At 35.5% G+C, this 19570-nt stretch overlaps 5 pseudogenes across 10 annotated transcripts; 1 reads left to right on the top strand and 4 right to left on the bottom strand.

Moving 5' to 3' along the window:
- Window positions 1-652: 652 nt before the first annotated feature.
- On the bottom strand, window positions 653-4278 carry LOC111317080 (putative receptor-like protein kinase At5g24010 pseudogene; annotated as a pseudogene). Of its 3 annotated transcripts, none has more exons than XR_016333136.1 (2): window positions 1393-4278; window positions 653-1064 (listed from the first exon to the last, which is right to left on the bottom strand). The product of XR_016333136.1 is annotated as a putative receptor-like protein kinase At5g24010 pseudogene, transcript variant X1 (transcript). The 3 variants fall into 3 exon arrangements; XR_016333138.1 differs by having other exon boundaries at window positions 717-1128; window positions 1393-4047; XR_016333137.1 differs by having other exon boundaries at window positions 1010-1145; window positions 1393-4047.
- A 222-nt stretch (window positions 4279-4500) lies between these two features.
- LOC111317078 (putative receptor-like protein kinase At2g23200 pseudogene) lies at window positions 4501-8295 on the bottom strand (annotated as a pseudogene). Of its 5 annotated transcripts, XR_016333134.1 has the most exons (4): window positions 7498-7628; window positions 7353-7403; window positions 5204-7162; window positions 4718-4924 (listed from the first exon to the last, which is right to left on the bottom strand). The product of XR_016333134.1 is annotated as a putative receptor-like protein kinase At2g23200 pseudogene, transcript variant X4 (transcript). The 5 variants fall into 5 exon arrangements; XR_016333133.1 differs by having other exon boundaries at window positions 7353-7846; XR_016333135.1 differs by lacking the exons at window positions 7353-7403; window positions 7498-7628 and adding an exon at window positions 7440-7461.
- Window positions 8296-11052: 2757 nt separating this feature from the next.
- LOC149512015 (uncharacterized) lies at window positions 11053-12499 on the top strand (annotated as a pseudogene). The gene is made up of 4 exons (XR_016333409.1): window positions 11053-11718; window positions 11825-11923; window positions 12050-12210; window positions 12314-12499. The product of XR_016333409.1 is annotated as an uncharacterized LOC149512015 (transcript).
- A 1086-nt stretch (window positions 12500-13585) lies between these two features.
- On the bottom strand, window positions 13586-15093 carry LOC111316444 (cytochrome P450 81Q32 pseudogene; annotated as a pseudogene). Its single transcript, XR_016333124.1, has 3 exons — window positions 14647-15093; window positions 14445-14561; window positions 13586-14308 (listed from the first exon to the last, which is right to left on the bottom strand). The product of XR_016333124.1 is annotated as a cytochrome P450 81Q32 pseudogene (transcript).
- A 1786-nt stretch (window positions 15094-16879) lies between these two features.
- Window positions 16880-18711, bottom strand: LOC111316443 (cytochrome P450 81Q32-like; annotated as a pseudogene).
- Window positions 18712-19570: the final 859 nt, after the last annotated feature.

The following is a 19570-nucleotide window of genomic DNA, read 5'->3' as shown; positions in this document are numbered from 1 at the left end:
GTTTACAATTGATGATATTAAAAGAAAAAAAGGAAGGAAAATTCATCTGCAAATGACATTTTCTTTATGTGGAAAGGTTCAATAGGTTTGATCATTTAGTGTAGGGATTAGAAATGATTCATTGGTTTATGACCAAGCTGTCTCATATTGGCCCAAAGCTGTCTCATATCATGAAAACCAGCAATAACAAACTGTGCCCATGATTATCTAAAATCAGTGGTGAAGAGAAATAAAATTCATCTGCAAGTCCTATGGCAGCTCAAGTGCTTAACCCTTCCACTAATCAGAAGCCAAGATTCTATAATTCAGTTAACAATTAATTAACTGTGTGCAATATCAAGTCAACTTGATGTTAGTGAAAAAATAAAAATCATTTTATTCAAGAAATCACATTCGAATTTTGGAAAGCCAGTTTCGTATAATCTGTGTCACAGATATGTTAGTTGGACATGGCTTGAAGGTGATCTTTAACTGCCAGCATATAGTTTCTGGCATGTTAAATCTCATTAATATTTCTGAATTTGACATGTTACAGACTTACAGTTATATGATGATTGATTTTGAAGATCTCGTGAATTTGTCAAATTTTTTGGGAGAGAACTTAGGATGCAAAAGTCATGATATTCTGCAAGTTCCTCTGAGTGATTGGAAGTAAACAAGAATTATTAGTGATTCATTGCTCAAATCATGTGCCTTCAGCTATTTAGCAACTCTGGGACTCTGTAATTACTGAGGTCGTAGTTTACCATTGGCTAGAGGGTCTTCTAAAACTCATGCATGGAGCAACAAGTTAGAAGACTAATTATTCTAACTGGAAAAAAACATAAATAGATATACATTTACTTCAGAATATCTTGGATTATTATTTTACAAGCACTTCAGACATAATCCACCACACCACCCATCATTTAGCAGAAGTTGAACCCGGGGCTGTAATTTGTTTTGAGTCAGCCCTCGATTCAGTTTTATTGATTTGCTGGAGTTCATATAACATCCTGATGTCTTGGCCCGTCAGGTTGATAGCAGATATTAAATGTTGACATGATATGAGTGATCTTCCTTCCCTGGTAAAGCCCTTGTATTAGTTAGCCATACTATTACAGCAAAGTTGACAGAAATGAAATCTTCCTGCCAAAGAACAGATCCTAGTAACAAAAGAATAGAAATAACAACATTTATTCTTCAACAAATTTGATAAATCTGACCTGCTTAAGTTTACCAATTTTTAAGAACATTAATCCACAGCTGATTAATACACTTCTCTTCACAATTAAGGGTATTGAGGGAAGGGGGAAGAAATTTAAGTTTCTCCATTTTTCACCCGTTGCTAATAAAAACAATAAATCATTAACAGATATCAGAAACTGCTGAAATTATGATCATATTTGGTACCTTGAATTAATGGAGATTATCTAGGGCCAGCAAACTTCAACTGGGAGAATATTTCACTAGCAGATGTATCTGAACCATTGTTGCCTACTATGGACTGTTCATTTTCTTCAACTGGAAAGCTACTGGTTGGTAAATGGAGAAGCACGGGCAGCCCAAACTGCAATGAAATATTTGTGGTGCTTTCACCGGCGTCTTCTCTGTTTATTCCAGTATGTAGGCTCAATGCATATTCTAAGTCCCATAGCACATTATGCATCGTTGGCCTATTACTACCCTTTGCCTCCAAACACTTCCCAACTATTTCACCAAATTTTCTAAACGAATTAGGGTTTATTTTATCCACTAGGGAAGGATCAATAATTTTTTCAAGCTGCCCTTTCTTTAGCCAAAACAAACCCCAATCTGCTAGGTTCACCTCCTCCTTCTGAGGTGAGTTGATAACAGCAGGTCTAGCACAGAGAACTTCTAAAAGTACCACTCCAAAAGAGTACACATCAGATTTTTCTGTCAACTCTACAGACATAAAATATTCTGGATCCAAATAACCAACACTACCTTTTACAATTGTATTATCCAGGGTTAGATCAGAATGACTTGATTTTGAAATACCGAAATCAGATACTTTAGCTGTGTAATTTTCATCTAGCAAGATGTTGGTTGACTTAACATCACGGTGAATAATTTTCACAGCTGAACCTGTGTGCAGGTGATGGAGGGCTGTTGCTGAGCCAATGCAGATCTCAAGTCTTTTCTCCCATGACAATCCATTTGGTTTAGAACAGCCATTTGTGTCATATAGATTATCTCTAAGATTTCCCTTTTCCATGAATTCATAAACCAATATCATTTCAGACCTTTCATCACAGTATCCGATCAAGGAAACAAGGTTACGATGGCGAGTTCGGGAAAGTACCATTATCTCTGTCTGGAATTCCGCAAGACCCTGCTTGTATCCTGGTTCCCTTCGTTTAACAGCGACTTTCTTACCATGAAGAGTTCCAACATATACTTTCCCAAATCCACCCTCACCAATGAAAAGTTTTGAGTCAAAATCTTGTGTTGCTTGCAGTATTTCAGCAAAGGGTATCCTTAATTCAAGGTCCAAACCAAGACCAACAGTTCTAGCAGTTGACATGTCATTTTCACTCCATCCAGGAAAAGCCAAAGAAGATGGCAAACGTGGAATTTCAACCGCATCTTCTTTCTTGCGAACTAGACGAATCATCACGACCGCCATTATAATGAATGCAAAAGCCAGACCAAGTGAACCGGCAATAATGAACAAAATTTTCTTCTTGGGCTCGGGTCGCAGTGGCACAAAAGACGAATATGAATTTTCCATTAGCTGCATAATCTCAAGGCCATTCAAAAAGGCAATTTGATATCTTTCATCTTTAGGAGGGGCAACACTAATGTCAATATTTCCAGATTTACCGGAATCAACAACAAAATCAGCATAAAATGGAGCTGACAGCTGATTAATTGTCTCGTATGGACTGATCAACTGACAAAAATTTCCATTGATACAGAAATTGAGCCCAGGATAATTAAGTGAGGGGGTAATAAAATCACAGAAATGCGCCCGAACAAAGTGCTTAGAATGCTCATCGACTTTAAAACGCCAAGTAATATTCGAAAACTTCTTGCTGCTATTAGTTGAATTCAATTCTTTGGCAGTCCCATAGACAGACTCTGGGGCAATATACTTAGTTGAACCATTAGCTCCACGTTGTACAAATTTTAATTCATCATAGGTGGTTTGTCTGTTTTCAGTAAATACTGGGAAGAGCAAAAATTGGTCATCTGATATCCAAAACCTCATAAGTGTATCCGTCTCTTCCGTGATGTTGGGACCTCCAACATTGATTCTATAAGCTTTTTGCAAAACATTGGAAAGTAAACCACTATAATTGCCTTTAATCCCAGACAAATTTATGTGTGTGGCGTAATCAGGGACGAAGCCATTAGGGGCAAGAAAGACTTCAATGGCATTTACAAAAGCCAAACATGATATTTGAGAAGGTATGAAGTAGAGCAAGAATTTACCAGCTCCAATTGTAAGCAAGAATTCCTTAACCACTGTTGATTCATTGCTATTTTTCATGGTAAAATTCGACAATAGTAAAAGCAATGGAGCTGAGGCATTAAGTTGGGCTGAGACATTAAACACAGCATCCGCTAAGCTGACAGAAGATGAGAAAGCAAAGAAATGAAGACGTACCACGTACGTGCCATTTTGCCTCATTTCAAGCTTATAAGGGGAAGGGCGTCTGAATATTCTTGCTGTTTGATATAGCACTGGTGTATCACCTGAAGGTTTAGGGTCTTGGACAGGTTTGCTTCCTTTTCCATAGAAGGGATCTCCTGTGAAGCTCCTGATTCCAAAGGTGACACTAGACTTTGATCCACAGTTAATGAAGTGCTCATCAGGAAGAGTGTAAGTATCATCAACAGCTTCAGCTGGTGGGAGAAGAAAGAGTGAACAGAAAAGGAGTAGCAGGAGAAGTAAGAGCAGAACCGTGAAAGAGTGGAGCATTTCCGCAGAAACTGCCAGTTGTTGGTACTTCTACAGTGAGGGGAAGTATTAGATAATCCTGGTTAAGTGAATTAAAGTTAGTGATAAACACGCATTGCCACGGCAAAGAAATAATAGAGCTTTTTCTCATCTTTAAAAAAAAGACTTGTGGTTGACTTGAATTGCCTTTTGTTAGACACGTAAAATTATATAAATACCCTGAAAAAGCTTAGAACCAAGGATAAGAATAAGTTAGGCCCCAACCCTTTCATTTCTTAACTTTATTCCCAGGTGAAATAGACCCCATAAATAGACAATTGACCGCAGATACTTTAGTTGTTTGGAAATAAGGGATTTGCAAAAGCCAGTTTCTTAGAAGTTGCTTGCTTTTACAGTTGAAAGCACCATGTTGCTTCCTCTTTTCTTAAGAATCAATTCCTCTTTTCTTAAGAATCAATCGGTCATTGGCAAACTTTGTCTACATAATTTTTCTACAGTAGAATCAATTTGACGTTTGTAGTCTCCAAATTTAAGTGCGTTTGGGCTTTGCCAACAAAATCGTGCTTTTAGAGAAACACTATCGGGCTTGCATGCTGCAATTCCAAAGCCCATGGTGTTGTTCTCTTTGTCTCACGAAAATAAGTATGCAAACGCTTGTCTTTCATGGACCATGGTATTGACACTAACATTGATCATTCCTCTGCATTTCCTCCCTGGATTCTAAAATCTGTGTACGGGAAATTATTAGGGAATTAAAAGGTGAATGACAGCTATATGAATTTATGTACCAAACATTTTAATCTGCCATGGTTCATTGGAAGTTGTCTATGTTACAAAATACATGCCTAAATTACAAATTTTGTCCATTGAAGGAAATCAGATTGGTACAACAAATAAAGTTTAAAAAAAAAAAAAAAGAGAAAAAAAAAGATAGCTTCCTGCAGTTCTATTCCATGGTTAATGCCACTGGGATACTCCAGAACTCAGACCACATAAAGTGACTTGTTTCATGTATGGCTGCATTAATATAGATGTGTGATAAGCAGAAGAAAACATTTCAACCATCTTTGTGTAGGTGAATGAAGTTTTAATTCAAAGAATCTTTATTGATAATTCAAAACAAATTTTCTTGAGATTCAAAAAAAATAAAAGCTTTCATTTTTTTGTCCTGAGTTTATTCGAAACCACTTGAATTATAAAGGGGTCAGAGTTACTTAGTTTTCACAGTTTTTTAGACAACAAAAGTGCATTCAACACCAATATAGTGATGGAGTAGTAAGTAAAAAGACAGATTACCAGCCAGTTGAGACTATCTGCCATCATCAATCCTCAGCTGGGAGAAAACGCCACTAGCTGTTGTGTCAGAACCATCAGCTTTTTCCATAGGCGCATCATCTTTCTCAATTGGTAAGTTATTCGAAGGCAAACGCTGAAAAGGTCGTGATGAAAAGTTCAGAGAAGCATCTATGGCACTGTCCTCGTAAGGCTCTCTGCGGACTGCAGTTTGCTGTAGCTGCAATGTGTATTCCAAGTCCCAGCAGATATCAAGCATTGTAGGCCTGTTGGCTCCAGTTGGTTTCAGACATTTCTCAACTATTTCACTGAATTTTCTCAATGAATTAGGATTAATCTGGTCAGCCACTGAAGGATCAATAATCTTTTCAAGTTCCCCTTTCCTTAACCAAAACAGCCCCCACTCAGCTAAATTTTTCTCCTCCTGCCTGTGTGAGTAGATGATAGCCGGCCTAGCACAAAGCACTTCAAGGAGTACCACACCAAAAGAATAAACATCAGATTTTTCTGTTAACTGAAGGCATCTAAGATACTCGGGATCAAGATAACCGAAGCTCCCTTTTATGTCTGTGCTGAACTCATCTGGATCAAGATCACCTGATTTGGAAAGGCCAAAATCCGCCACTTTTGCCACATATTCTTCATCAAGCAAGATGTTTGTGGACTTAACATCACGGTGAATGATTCCTCCATCTGAACCGGTGTGGAGGTAATGAAGACCCTTTGCAGCACCAATACAAATCTCAAGTCTTTGCTTCCAAGTCAATAAAGATAATGGAGATGATCTCTCCGGATCCCCATGCAAGCTGTAAAGATGATCTCTGAGAGTCCCCTTCTCCATGAACTCATAAACCAGTATCATTTCAGACCCTTCATCACAATAGCCAATTAGGGAAACAAGATGGCGATGACGAATCTTGGATAGAACCATGACCTCGGTTTGGAATTCTGGAAAGCCCTGGCCATGTTTTGACTCGCTTCGTTTGACTGCCACTTTGAGACCATTTCGTAGAGTTCCCTTATACACTTTACCAAAGCCTCCTTCCCCAATCAACAACTTAGCCTCGAAGTTATTGGTTGCCTCTATTATTTCAGCAAAAGGCATCTTTAATTTAAGGTTTGGAACAGGAGGGGGATTGATAGATTTTCTGCTTAGTCCAATATAAGGGCTTGCTCCTCCAAAAGGAAGGGTACCATATGAAGCCCAGGGTTCAAAAGGATCTGTTTTTCTGCGTTTCTTAAACCACAAGAATACCACTATCAAACTACAGATGACAAGAAACCCAATGACTGAACCAATTATGATAAACAGTAGAGGCTTCCTTTTTGGCTCACTTATCCCTAGTTCCAAGCCTGGTTCTGTGATGAACTCCATGATCTCGACTCCATTCAGGTAAGCAAATTTAGAGATGGATCCATCCCAAGGGACAACACTAATACTAATAAAGTCAGAACCACCCGAGTCAACCACAAAATCATAGTAGAATGGAACTGCTGTGTTAACGGTATACTCGTAAGGATTGATATTTTGACTGAACTTACCGTATATAAAGAGACTGAAATTGACTACGTTCGGTGAGTCACTAATAATATCACAGAAATGGACCCGAACAAGGTGCTGCGCATTCTTACTGACATTGAAATGCCAAGTAATGTTCGTAGAATTTGATGCCTGTCCATTATTTAGAGTTACTTTTTTGCAAGTCCTATAGACACGATCTGGGACAAAGTTTTGAGAGGCTGCACTAAAGTTTTCATTATCTATACTGTCATCATAGTTTAGCCTACCATTCTGCAGATAGCTACAGTTTTCTGCCAAATTTCCAATTACCATATAGTCATCATCAGCTACCCATTCCGGTGCCACTGCTGTTGCGTCAGTAAAGGATTGACCCCCAACAATAACTCTCTGAACTGTTCTAAGTACCTGAGAGGGCAAACCTTGGTAAGGACCCATACTTCCTGCCGAAGTCACATGAGTTCGGTTATCATTAAGATTTGGAACAAGAAAAACTTCAATAGCGTTCACAAAAGCAAAAGATGTTTGATTTGCAGGGATGAAGTGAATTCTAAAGCTGGATGAATTGATAGGCACCAAGAAATCCTTAATCACAGGGAAAGAACTACTATTTCTGAGACTGAGATTGGATACCAGAGACTTATATGAAGCTGAAACATTGAATAAAGCATCCGCTAGATTACCCTGGTCCGACATGAAAGGAAAAAAATGAAGGCGTACCACATATAGACCATTGTTAGTGATATCGAAATCATACGAAAATGGGCTTGTAGAAAACCTTGCTGTTTGGTAGAGAGATGCGCCTGCTGACTGGCTGTCTGTGACAGGTTTGCTATTTCCAACAGAGAAGGAGTTGGGATTCTTGTCACCAACAAACGTCCTGCTGCGTACTGTCACAGGAGAATCTGACCCGCAGTTGATGAAGTATTTATCTGGAAAAATATAAGGTGCTGAGAGAATTGGAACAGTATAGAACTGGAGAAGAAACAAAGGCAAGAGTAAGTTAAAGCAGAGAAGCTTTTCCATTGAAACTGGCTCAAACTGTCTTCCTCTTTCTCTTATCCCTCTTTTTCCCTTGTATCTGAGCCCCAAGGACCAGTTTTAATGAATTCTGCTTTGGTTGACCTGATCTTTAAGTCGTTCGGATGCATTCTGCTTAAAAGAAAAATAATTCAGCTCCTCTGATGTTGCCAAGCAGAATAGTTTCCAAAGGAAATATCTATTTGTTCACATGTCATTTCTGATCACCGCATTTACTCCTATTTGCTTTCCCCTTTGTCCAAGAACCAACATGTCTGACTTTTCTTGCTCCAACAACAATTAGAGGTTGATAGATGAATTTCTTTATTAATGACGCGGTAGATTGTTTTCCGGTCTCTTTTAACTAATGATTTTTTTCTATTTTCTTTGTGTGTCTTCATCCGTAGTACTCCAAAATCGGCATTCGAAGATTAGTAGCATCCAGCTTAAGTCCAAGCAGGGTAACCCAAAATATGGGCTGACCGAGAGGTCCCAAAAAGCTGCAGCCCCCAACTTATAACCCTTCCAGGAAGTGGAAACTAGGTTGAAACCCATTGGAAATGAAATCTGTGTCTCATGAATTAAATTATTTACCATTTCTTTCATCTTTTCTTGTTTACGTGAATATAATCTAAGTTAAATATTTTGGTTGAGGAAGGGAGATAGGTAAAAGGATAAAAGATGAGTTGGACTGTTTTTGGATTCTATTCACAAACAGCACCAGATGGTTGGCTTTTCTCTGTGGTTCTTTTTCTTTGATTGATTCTGTTTGGCTTTACATTTGATCAAATAGGGATGGATATAAGATAGTAATTTTCTTGTCTATTCTGTACTCGAGTCTTTTTATAAATTTTATGGTTGGTAGAACAGTGAAATAGTAAGATATGAATGGGTTTGGTGGGAAGTTTTACATCGTGAAAATGACTTCCATATTAATAAATCTAAGCATTCTGCATTATTCTTCTATATTAAGCTGTTGCAATGATAGATTAAACTGAATGCCGGGGAAGATAAAATCATCGATAGAAATTGAAATATAATTTGGCAAAAAATTTTTTGGTAGATAAAAGTTTAGGGGTAAAGAAAGTTACGTTTATCTAATCTTCAATGTTAAAACAAACCGTCACTTATAAGAGAAATTTATAAAATTTTTGAGATTTTTCAAATTTACAAATTATCTATCAACAGAAGATCATAGAATTCGAATTTGAATATTTTGCATCAAGAACCTAAATTTTAGTTATTTGTACCAACCTCCATCAGCTAATTTGGCCAAATTTATGATAGAGTTCATGATTTTGCTTGAAACCCTTTTAGCATTCTAAGAAGCTAATTTTTCAAAATTATTGAAAATAGTTATTCAAATTTCATAAAAAGATTTATTTAAGATTGATTAAATATTATTTGATGGATAAAAAGATTTGTAAAAAAAAATTTTAAGAGAAAAGATATTTTTAATATGTAAGTTTGACTTACAAAAGAAAAATTCTAAAAAGAAAGAGATGAGAGTTTATAAATAGGTGAAATTTTAATAGGACTAGATATGAGAAAAGAAGATATAAGAGAGTTGTAAGGTTTTATGGAATAGACACCCTATAGAAGAGTTGAGAATATCCACATAGATATGATGCATGTGAGTGAATTAGAGGAGATTGAGAGGGTCCACGTAAGTATAGTGCATTGGTGTACAATGGTTTGTATTTATTTGGATTGAGAATACTCCATAAAATTAGAGGAGATTAAGAGGGTCTTACGAATATTGATTGTTGAGTAAGGTTGATATGATTTATATGTTTGTAATTATGTACAACTAATGGATCTTATTTCTCATTCGTAGACTATAAGTTAATTGGATCGACTCAAGTTAAATTGTTATCTCTTGTGTGATTTTTTAATTATTTGATTTCGCTTCCGTTGGTGTGATTAGATAAAGGCTATTTGAACTAATAAGTAATATCAGAGTTGTAGTGATCTCCAGCAATTGATATCAGAATATGATTTGAGCTTTGAAAAAAGATAAATTTAAAAGAGCTCGATTTAAATGAGGAGTTCGAGTTCATGCTTTGATTGATAGGTTTGTGTAAACCTTGAAGACACATAAAAAAATATGACAATGAGACTTCTATTACAGATAGAGCTAAGCATATCTAAAATGAAGATAGATGATTTAATAAAATTTGAGTTAATGTGAAGATTATTGAGAATAGTAATTCAAATCCCATAAGAGATTTATTTGAGATTGATTAGTTATTGTCTAATGAACAAGAAGACTTACAGAATAAGAATTCTAAGAAAAAAGATATTTTTATATACAAGTTTAATTTGTAGAAAAAGATTTCTAAGAGAAAAAAGATTCTTAATAGGTAAGTTTATATACATAAATAGGTGAAGTTTCTATCGGATTAGGTATGGGAAAAAAATATAAGAAAGTTGTAAGATTTTATAGGATAGATATCTTATATGACTACAAGAGATTAACATATTTATGGGTGTGTATATTTGAGTGCACTAAAAAAGAATGAAGATCCACATAGTTATTATGCATGTGAGTGGACTAGAGGAAATTGATAGAGTCCACATAAGTATGACGCATGGGTGCACAAAGGTATATGTTTATTTGAGTTGAAAATATTCTATAAGATTAGAAGAGATTAAGAAGATCTTATGAGTATTGATTGTTGAGTGAGGTTGATATAATTTGTATGTTTGTAATTCTCTACAACTAATAAAATTTGTTTCTCATTCGTAGATGTAAGTCGATTAGATAAAATCATGTTAAATTATTGTCTCTTATGTGATTATTTGATTATTTGATTATTTGATTTCGTTTTTGCTAATGTGATTGGATATGAGCTATTTGACTCAACAAGTAATATCAAAGTTATGATGATCTCGAACAAAAACTTTTACTGAGAAAAAGGTAATATGCAAGAGTGTTCTCTCTGTTTCACAACAAATATTCTTCAGCTGCAATAGCATGACTTATTGGACATCAATTTGTATGAACCGGCTTCAAATCACTTCTTTGGTGGAATGGCTAAATCCCACAAGTCCAATACCTGGCATGTGGACACAATTTTGATGGAATTTACTAAAGCCAAACATCATTTTGGTGAAGTTCAGCAGATGATTGATTTTCTAGGGCTAAGAGTAAGCAAGAATTCTTTAAATCACTGGCATTTTGCTACTGTTATTTCATGGTAATCTTCAAATTATTGAAGGAAAAAGGATGATACAACAAATAAGCTAGCTAAAAGAGGAAAAATATGACATCACAGCTAGTTAGATTGTGATGAATTATATCAAATAATTTAAATGTTAGATACTTCTCTTCCAGTCTTTGACTTATGGTACTCCCTTTCGATCCCATGCTCAATTGATCAACGGCAGAAGTAGAGTATTTGGGTGATTGGGGTCCAAGGCTCCAAGCAGACAATCTGAGCCAGCATCTGAGGTAGCCCAGAACAGCTCAAGCATCCCACGTTATCATTTTTGAACCCGTGAAAATTGGGATTTGATAGATGCTCAAACCGAAAGATTTACGGCTGAAAAATAAGCGGTATCTTATGGCCCATAGTTTCGATGTTAATCTTTATTATATAATACATATACAATAGGCTGCCGACCCACTCCACCACCAAGAGTTGGCATTCTCCGTCTCTTCTCCATATATAAAACGAGGATACCATCAATGGCAACTAGAAAGAAACAAAATACAAGGCTAAAAATCAAGGCCAAGATGGTGGGTCAATGGATGGTGACTAAGCCAAGCCGGAGTGATGAAGTTTTGGAGGCAGATCAACAGCAACAAATCGCCAATCAGGTCAGAGCTCAGTTCGATTCCTTGGCCCCAAAACGACCCACCAAGCCCAACAGGAGTGAACCTGATAGTGATTTAGCAGCAAACACCCTCTCTCCAGCTGTAGACAAAAACATACCCGAGCTTATCATGTTACGATCACTTCAATCTCAATCTCAAGCATGCATTTTTTAGCGTGGTCCTATCATCTTTGTCTTTCAAGCTCTAGACTCTTTACCCTTATTTTTTTGGGTCCCTTTTTCAGTTCTGTAATTTGCTTTCGTAGGTGAAGATTTCGGTGGGAGGAAATACTGTGGTGCAAGATGAATTTGTGGAGACACAATAGTACAGGGAGCTGGATTCTATTGACAAAGAGCATCACACGGTTCTTATTCTTGACCTATTATTTTCTGACAGTAGTGTTGTTTTGTCTGAACTGTGAATTATCTTGTGCTTTAGTTTTTATTGAATTTGCATTGGTGTTTTATTTTGTTTTGTTTATTGATGACAGACAGGAAGTGGGTTTATAAGAGTGGTAAGAGAAGGAGGTGAAGGAATGAATGTCATATTCAGATGGAAAATGGACAGGGTGCTGGAAATGTAATCAAGGGGCTAACTTTCAAAAGCAACCCAGCAACAAATGACTGGATTCCTAAAGCTGATGAAGATCAGGTGTTCATGTAGGCTTTTTTTGTCAATGAGAAGAATGAAAAGGGTCATCAGAATTTGTATTGTTCTGTTCAATGATCTCAAGCCAGTTTTCTTGTGTGATTAGGTCTTTGTTTCTTCCAAGCCCAATCGGAGTGAGGGTTGTTAGATCTACACAGATGTACCAACTTTGCTTAAATTAACATTGTTGTAGTCCTGGAACAGAGAAATTGGATAAGGATAGTTTGGCGGAGTGGTTAAAACATCGATGTAAAATAAATAATTAAATTAAAGTACTTATTCATATTCTGCATTGTTCTTTGCCCTCCAGTTGTTGCAAAGATAAGCTAGTTTATTAATTGAATAATAGGAAGGTAAAATCATCAACATTTAATGGCATTGAAATGCTTATACCTGGGCCAACTAATTAATCAATCCCCTGCAATTGTATTTGAAGCCTGCTTTCTGAAAATCTTTTCAGGACTGTGCGCTTTCTCTCATATGGGCTCTCATTAGAATTTTTGGAAATGGAAATGGACTTGATTCCCACCCAAATTATTCTTGTCTTTAGCCACAATATCGTGATTTATCAGAAACCAGTTTGGCAGTTTGTATGTATCAACCTCAAGCACATCTTTGGTGGAATAAAGGCCTAAGTGGGTGAAAGGAATCAGGAATAACTCTAAACTTGAATGAAAAACCAGAACTATAAGTGAGAAATCCACAAAATTTTTTTACAAAGCCCGAATCTATTGATATATTTTTGCTGTCTTCCGGACATGGACCGAAGAATTCTCTTTTTAAAGTTTCCATTCTTGTAATATTTGCATGTGCTACCACGCGATGCATGAAGGGTGGTCCAGAAAGGTGTAATATTGAAACTCCCCAATGAAACAGAGCAGCCTATGAACCAAATTTCTTTTCTCCAATGGTTAAATTTATTTGATCAGCAGCAAGAATTTTAGGAAACTTGTTTATTTTGAGTTTTAAGCTGAAATGCTGAACAAGATGATTATAAGCTTTTTATTTACCAATTGAAGTGCAGGTTCTTATTGTTGTAACAGTGAACTTGTTATGGGAATGGCCAATCACATTTCTATGTTCTGCTCTCATCAAAAGTGAAATGATTTTTTTTTTTTAAGAAGAAAGAGAGAAGAAGGAGGTGTTAAACGGTCAGGGCATGTCGATAACGCTTAAACCCTGGTTTAATCAATTGCCGAAAGGGCTCTAGCAGTCCTGCAATAGCTACCATCTGAGTAAACAACAAAAATATAATACAAAACTGATAAAAATAAAACACGTGAAACTAAATATAGTTTAAAATATTAACAAAATTAATATAGGTTTGATAAAATCTATATATATATATATATATTTCATGTTTGATGTATTCATGTGATACGAGAACTTTTATATTTAATAAATGTTGAATGTGAAACTGATATGACACCTATACAACAATTGCTAGATTTACGAAAAAAGGAACACTGGTGTTAGCAATACGTTTATAGCACAGCTTGAATGAGAACATTATCCATCATTGAACGAGCTTTGCATAAGGCTTCCAGTGGCTCACTCTGAGGCATGGCTAAACCACCTGTTCCTTTAACCATGTTAATAGGCTCCTCATTGGTTCTCTCCCAATCGAAACATTGAATCAATGACCCCAAAGTCAAGCCAATGAAGCGGTTGGCCAAGCCCATGCAGAGCATGCCATCCTCCCCAAGCCAAATGGCAAAAGCTTAGAGGCATTGACCTCGGCAGTATCAAATCTTTCAGGATTGAAACATGTTGGATCATCCCATGATTTGTTGTCCCTAGCCCATGCATTGACCAGCAAAATAGTTTTAGGAGGTATACGGTATCCTCCTACTGTACAATAACCAGAGGACATATGAGGAGTTATGACCGGGGTTGCCGGTTATAATCGGAGGGTCTCGGCAATAGTATTTTCCAGGTACTGTAGTTTGGGAAGATCAGTCTCATCTAATAATTGTCTAGAGCCAAGAAAAGCATCTAACTCGGCTCCAACCTTCTTCAAAACATCAGGATGATTAAGCAAATTAGACATTGCCCATTCCATTGTTATTGCAGATGTATGACTTCCTGCTGTTACTATACTCTGCATATAAGAGTTGAATCATAGTAAAAATCTTAGTTTAAAACAGCAATCTAGGATAATTCATGTGAAAAACAGAAAAAAGTACATGCATATAAGTAAATACCAAGATCAAATGCATTGAAAAATGAAAACTAACCAATGCAAGGCCTTTAATAGTTTCATCCGTATAGCATTCGGGCTGTGATTCTTGCAAGGAAAGCAAATGGTCGATCATAGAGTTTCCACTTTCTGAATCTCTCCTGCTCCTTCTATGCTAGTCAAGCAAACCTTGAAAGAACATATCTAACTTTTGACCAAGCTTCTTGACCTTCTTTACATAACCCTGCCTATCAAAATACTTGAAAAATAGGCAAAAATTCCCCTGCATACGACACACCTGCATAAGAGAAAACTTCTTCTATAAGTTCCCCAAATTGCTTCGCTTGTTCGGTACCAGCCACTTCTTCACCGTAATATCCTTTCCCTGAAATCATCCTCGTGATATTAAATGTCAGCCCTGAAAACAATGGTCTTAAATCTATTTTGCTGAACTCATATCCTGAAATATGATATAACTTGCGTAGTAGAATTTTGATTTCATCTTTCCGAATTCCTGTTGACATGTTTAATTGATTAGATGATAGCACCTCAAGCGTGAATATGCGGCGAAGTTTGCGCCAGTGGTCGCCATAGGATGATGTAGCAAGGGTGGTACAATTGTAGGCCATGCACTTGTTTATGGTGAGGGAGATGATACGACAAGCGTAAGTTGTGAACCAAACCTGAGACAGAAGACAGGGCCGCATTTTTTGTTGGGCTTAGTTTCGTCCGGCCTAAAACTAAAGCTCATTAACCAAAATTTTTTTTAATATTTTATGTTTGATTATAGAGTTTTAAATTTTTATATGATTGAAAAAGAAATAAAAGACTGTGATGATAAAATAAAATAAAAAGAATTTTGTATAGTTTCGATCATCGAAATCAATTCATTATTCGATTGAATTAAAATTTTATCAATATATTTATGACTCATTATTTTTTAATCTAAATGATCGAGATCAAATTTTAAGTTTTTTATTTATAGATTTTGTAAGTATTTATTAATCTTTAAATTTATTGAGATTTTTTTAATTTTTTCTTGTAATATTATTTTGGTTAATTATTTAATTTTGAGATATTATAGTTGTACACTTTTAATTCTAATTAAAAAAATTTTTGTATTCTTATTATTTTGATAATAAAAATTATTTGTTATTATCTGTAGTTTTTACTTCTCATTTTAAAAAAAATTTTCACATAAATTACTTGTGTTATTGTATTTGTGATTTAATGATTTATTTGTTAATTTTATTTGTTTGATTTTTACTAAATTCACACAAAAAAAATAATTTAATTTTATCATTGCGTGACTTTGAATACTGTTTGAAATTATTTTATCCCATTATTTTTGTGTGAGAGATTGTGGAGTGTTCGTATGCAGAGATTGAGATGACCCAGAAATGTAAGAGCAAACGGGCTTGGTGGGAGGTTCTTGGAGTTGGTCCCTAACAAAAGCTTGAAAACCAATACGAGGAAGAGAACGAACAAAGATGAATATAGCAGCATGATTTCTTCCATGTTTGGAGATTTTCTTCTCCGTTCAGTTCTGATTGTCCTATGAGATTTACCAATCGTCCAGGAACAAGAAGTTGACCCTAGGATCAAATATTAAACCGGTACAAGTCCCTGTCTCGAAACAATCCAACAATGGATGTAGGGTCCACGTTGACGTAAGGGCTTTGATCCACAAAATGCTGACCGATAAATCCAACCACCCTATAAATAAATTTCGAGCGATTAATATTTAAAATTGGAACAGTAAGGAATCATTCTGATTACTTTTTGTAAACAATAGAAACAAATAATTTAGAATCAGCTTAAATAGTAATGATATTTTTTGGGTGGTTGTATTTCTTGCAGCTTGAAATATGACAATATAGCCATTTGAGTTTTTCTGATGTGAATGTAAGTCATCACGTTTAAATCATGCATTTAAGGTGTAAATGAATAAAATTTTCGATAAATCGTGCGTGAAACTTGTTTTAGGATTTCAGGAAACTTGTTTATTTTGAGTTTTAAGCTGAAGTGCTGCACAATTTTATTAGTAGCCTTTTAATTACTAATCGAAGCTCATGTTCTTATTGTTGTAATAGTGAACTTGTTATGGGAATAACCCACCACATTTCTATGTTCTACTTTCATCAAAAGTGAAATGATTTTTTTTTTTTCTTTCAAGAAGAAAGAAAAGGAGGTGCTAAACGGTCAGGGCATGAGGATTGGGGATTAAACCCTCGTTTAATCAATTGCCAAAAGGGCCGTAGTAGTCATGCAATAGCTACAATCTGAGTTACAACAAAAATATTGCATACAAACGATAAAAAAGCATGAAATCAATTGTAGTTTAAAGTTTTAACAAAAATTATATATGGATTTGATAAAAATAAAAAATTATTTTGTGTTTTATGTATTTATATGAATTGTGACTTGATAATTTTTGTATTTTATAAATGTTAGATATGAAATTGATAAAACAAGTGTACAAAATTGCTAGATTTATGAAAAAAGGAACACTGGTATTAGCAGTCAGTTTAGAGCACAGCTTGAATGAGTACATTATCCATCACTGAACGAACTTTGCATAAGGCTTCCAGTGGCTCATTCTGAGGCATGGCTAAGCCACCTGTTCCTTCAACCATGTTGATAGGCTTCTCATTGATTCTCTCCCACTCGAAACATTGAATCAACGACCCCAAAGTCAAGCCAATGATGCGGTTGGCCAAGCCCATCCCAGGGAATGCCCTCCTTCCCAAACCAAATGGCAAAAGCTTATAGGCATTGACCTCGGCGGTATCAAATCTTTCAGGATTGAAACATGTTGGATCATCCCATAATTTATTGTCCCTATGAATAGCCCATGCATTGACCAGCAAAATAGTTTTAGGTGGTATACTGTATCCTCCTACTGTACAACAATCAGAGGACATATGAGGAGTTATGACGGGGGTTGCCGGGTATAATCGGAGGGTCTCGACAATAGTATTTTGCTGGTACTGGAGTTTGGGAAGATCAGTCTCATCTAATAATTGTTTAGAGCCAAGAAAAGCATCTAACTCAGCTCTAACCTTCTTCAAAACCTCAGGATGATTAAGCAAATTAGGCATTGCCCATTCCATTGTTACTGCCGATGTATGACTTACTGCTGCTACCACACTCTACATATAAGAGTTGAATCATAGTAAAAACTTAGTTTAAAACAGCAGTCTATGATAATTCATTAGAAAAACTAAAAATGCCTGCATTTAAGTAAATACCAAGATCAAATGCATTGAAAAATGAAAACTAACCAATGCAAGGCCTTTGATAGTTTCATCTGTATAGCATTCGGGCTGTGATTCTTGCAAGGAAAGCAAATGGTCGATCATAGTGTTTCCACATTCTGAATCTCTCCTGTTCCTTCTATGCTAATCAATCAAACCTTGAAAGAACAGATCTAACTTCTGACCAAACTTCATGACCTTCTTTACATATCCTTGCCTATCAAAATACTTGAAAAGAGGCAGAAAGTCCCCTGCATATGACACCTGCATAAGAAAAAACTTCTTCTATAAGTTCCCCAAATTGGCTTGTTCGGTTCCAGCCGCTTCTTCACCACAATGTCGTTTCCCTGTAATCATCCTCATTGTGACATTAAATGTCAGCTCTGTAAACATTGGTCTTAAATCTATTTTGCTGAACTCATATCCTGACATATGATATAACTTGCGTAGTAGAATTTTGATTTCATCTTTTCGAATGCCTGTTGACATGTTTAATCGATCAGATGATAGCACCTCAAGCTTGATTATGCGACAAAGGTTGCGCCAGTGATCGCCATAGGATGATGTAGCAAGGGTGGTACAATTGTAGCCCGTGTACTTGTTTATGGTAAAGCGAGGGCGGTTTGCAAAAATTATATCATTTTTGGAAAAGCCTTCCTCGACAGCCGAGGGAGATGATACGACAAGCATAAGTTGTGAACCAAACCTGAGACAGAAGACAGGGCCGTATTTTTGTGAGAGATTGTGGAGTGTTCGATGGAGGGGCTTCTTTAGGAGATGGAGATGCCCCAGAAATGGAATCGCAAACAGGCTTGGTGGAAGGTTCTTGGAGTTGGTCCCTAACAAAAGCTTGAAAACCAATACGAGGAAGGGAATGAACAAAGATGAATATAGCAGCATGACTGCTTCCATGTTTGAAGACTTTCTTCTCTGTTGAGTTCTGGTTGTTCTCTTGAGTTTGCCAATCTTCAGGAACAGGAAGTTGACCAGAGGATCAAATATTAAACTGTACAAGTCCCTGTCTCGTAACAATCCAACAATGGATGCATGGTCCACGTTGACGGAAGGGGCTAAAGGCTATGATCCACGAAATGCTGATCCATGAATCCAACTACCCCATAAATAAATTTCGAGCGATTAACATTTAAAATTGGATATGGAAGGTTAAGGAATCATTCTTATTTCTTTTTGTAAATAATTGAAACAAATAATTTAGTATCAGCTTTACTGGTAATGGTATATTTTGAGGTGGTTGTATTTCTTGCAGCTTGAAATATGATAATATTTCTGGTATGAATTCAAACCACTTATTTAGGGTGTAATCGATTGATAAATCATTGTGAACATATTCATTTTTTGTTCATTTATATTTATTTATTAAGTTTTACAAATAATTTTAAATAATATTTTTATATTCATTTATTAAATAAATCATACACAAATAAATATTTATTTGATTTATTTATGTTCGCAAATAAATTCATTTAAAGTTTGTATATTATTTTTATAATAATAATAATAAATTTTTATTTTTATTTTTATTTTTATTTTATTTTAAAATTCATTTATATTCATTTAAATTTATTTGTTTTAAGGTGTATTTATTTAAATTTATTTGATTATATTTTATTTATTATTTATGAATATATTCATTTTATATATGTTTATAAATATGTTTATTTAACGTTCACAAACGAAATTATTTATCTTAATCAAATTGAATACAAACTAAACATAAATATATTATCATTTAAATGAATTGAACTGAAACAGACAAAACTCCTAATTATATTTTTATTTTTGTATTGCTCTATTTCATCTTCAAGTATTTTATTTAAAATTTAACACCCATAAATTTTCATCAACCATACGAGAAAAAAATTGAAACAATTAGGAACAAAAGTCAGATATTTCCCAATTAGTGCAG

Source organism: Durio zibethinus, chromosome 24 (genome assembly GCF_047325235.1).
Source record: "Durio zibethinus cultivar Kanyao isolate XHJ-2024 chromosome 24, ASM4732523v1, whole genome shotgun sequence".
Taxonomy (NCBI): domain Eukaryota; kingdom Viridiplantae; phylum Streptophyta; class Magnoliopsida; order Malvales; family Malvaceae; genus Durio; species Durio zibethinus.
The sequence above is the reverse complement of the archived record's forward strand: the minus strand, read 5'-3'. Positions and strand labels throughout refer to the sequence as shown.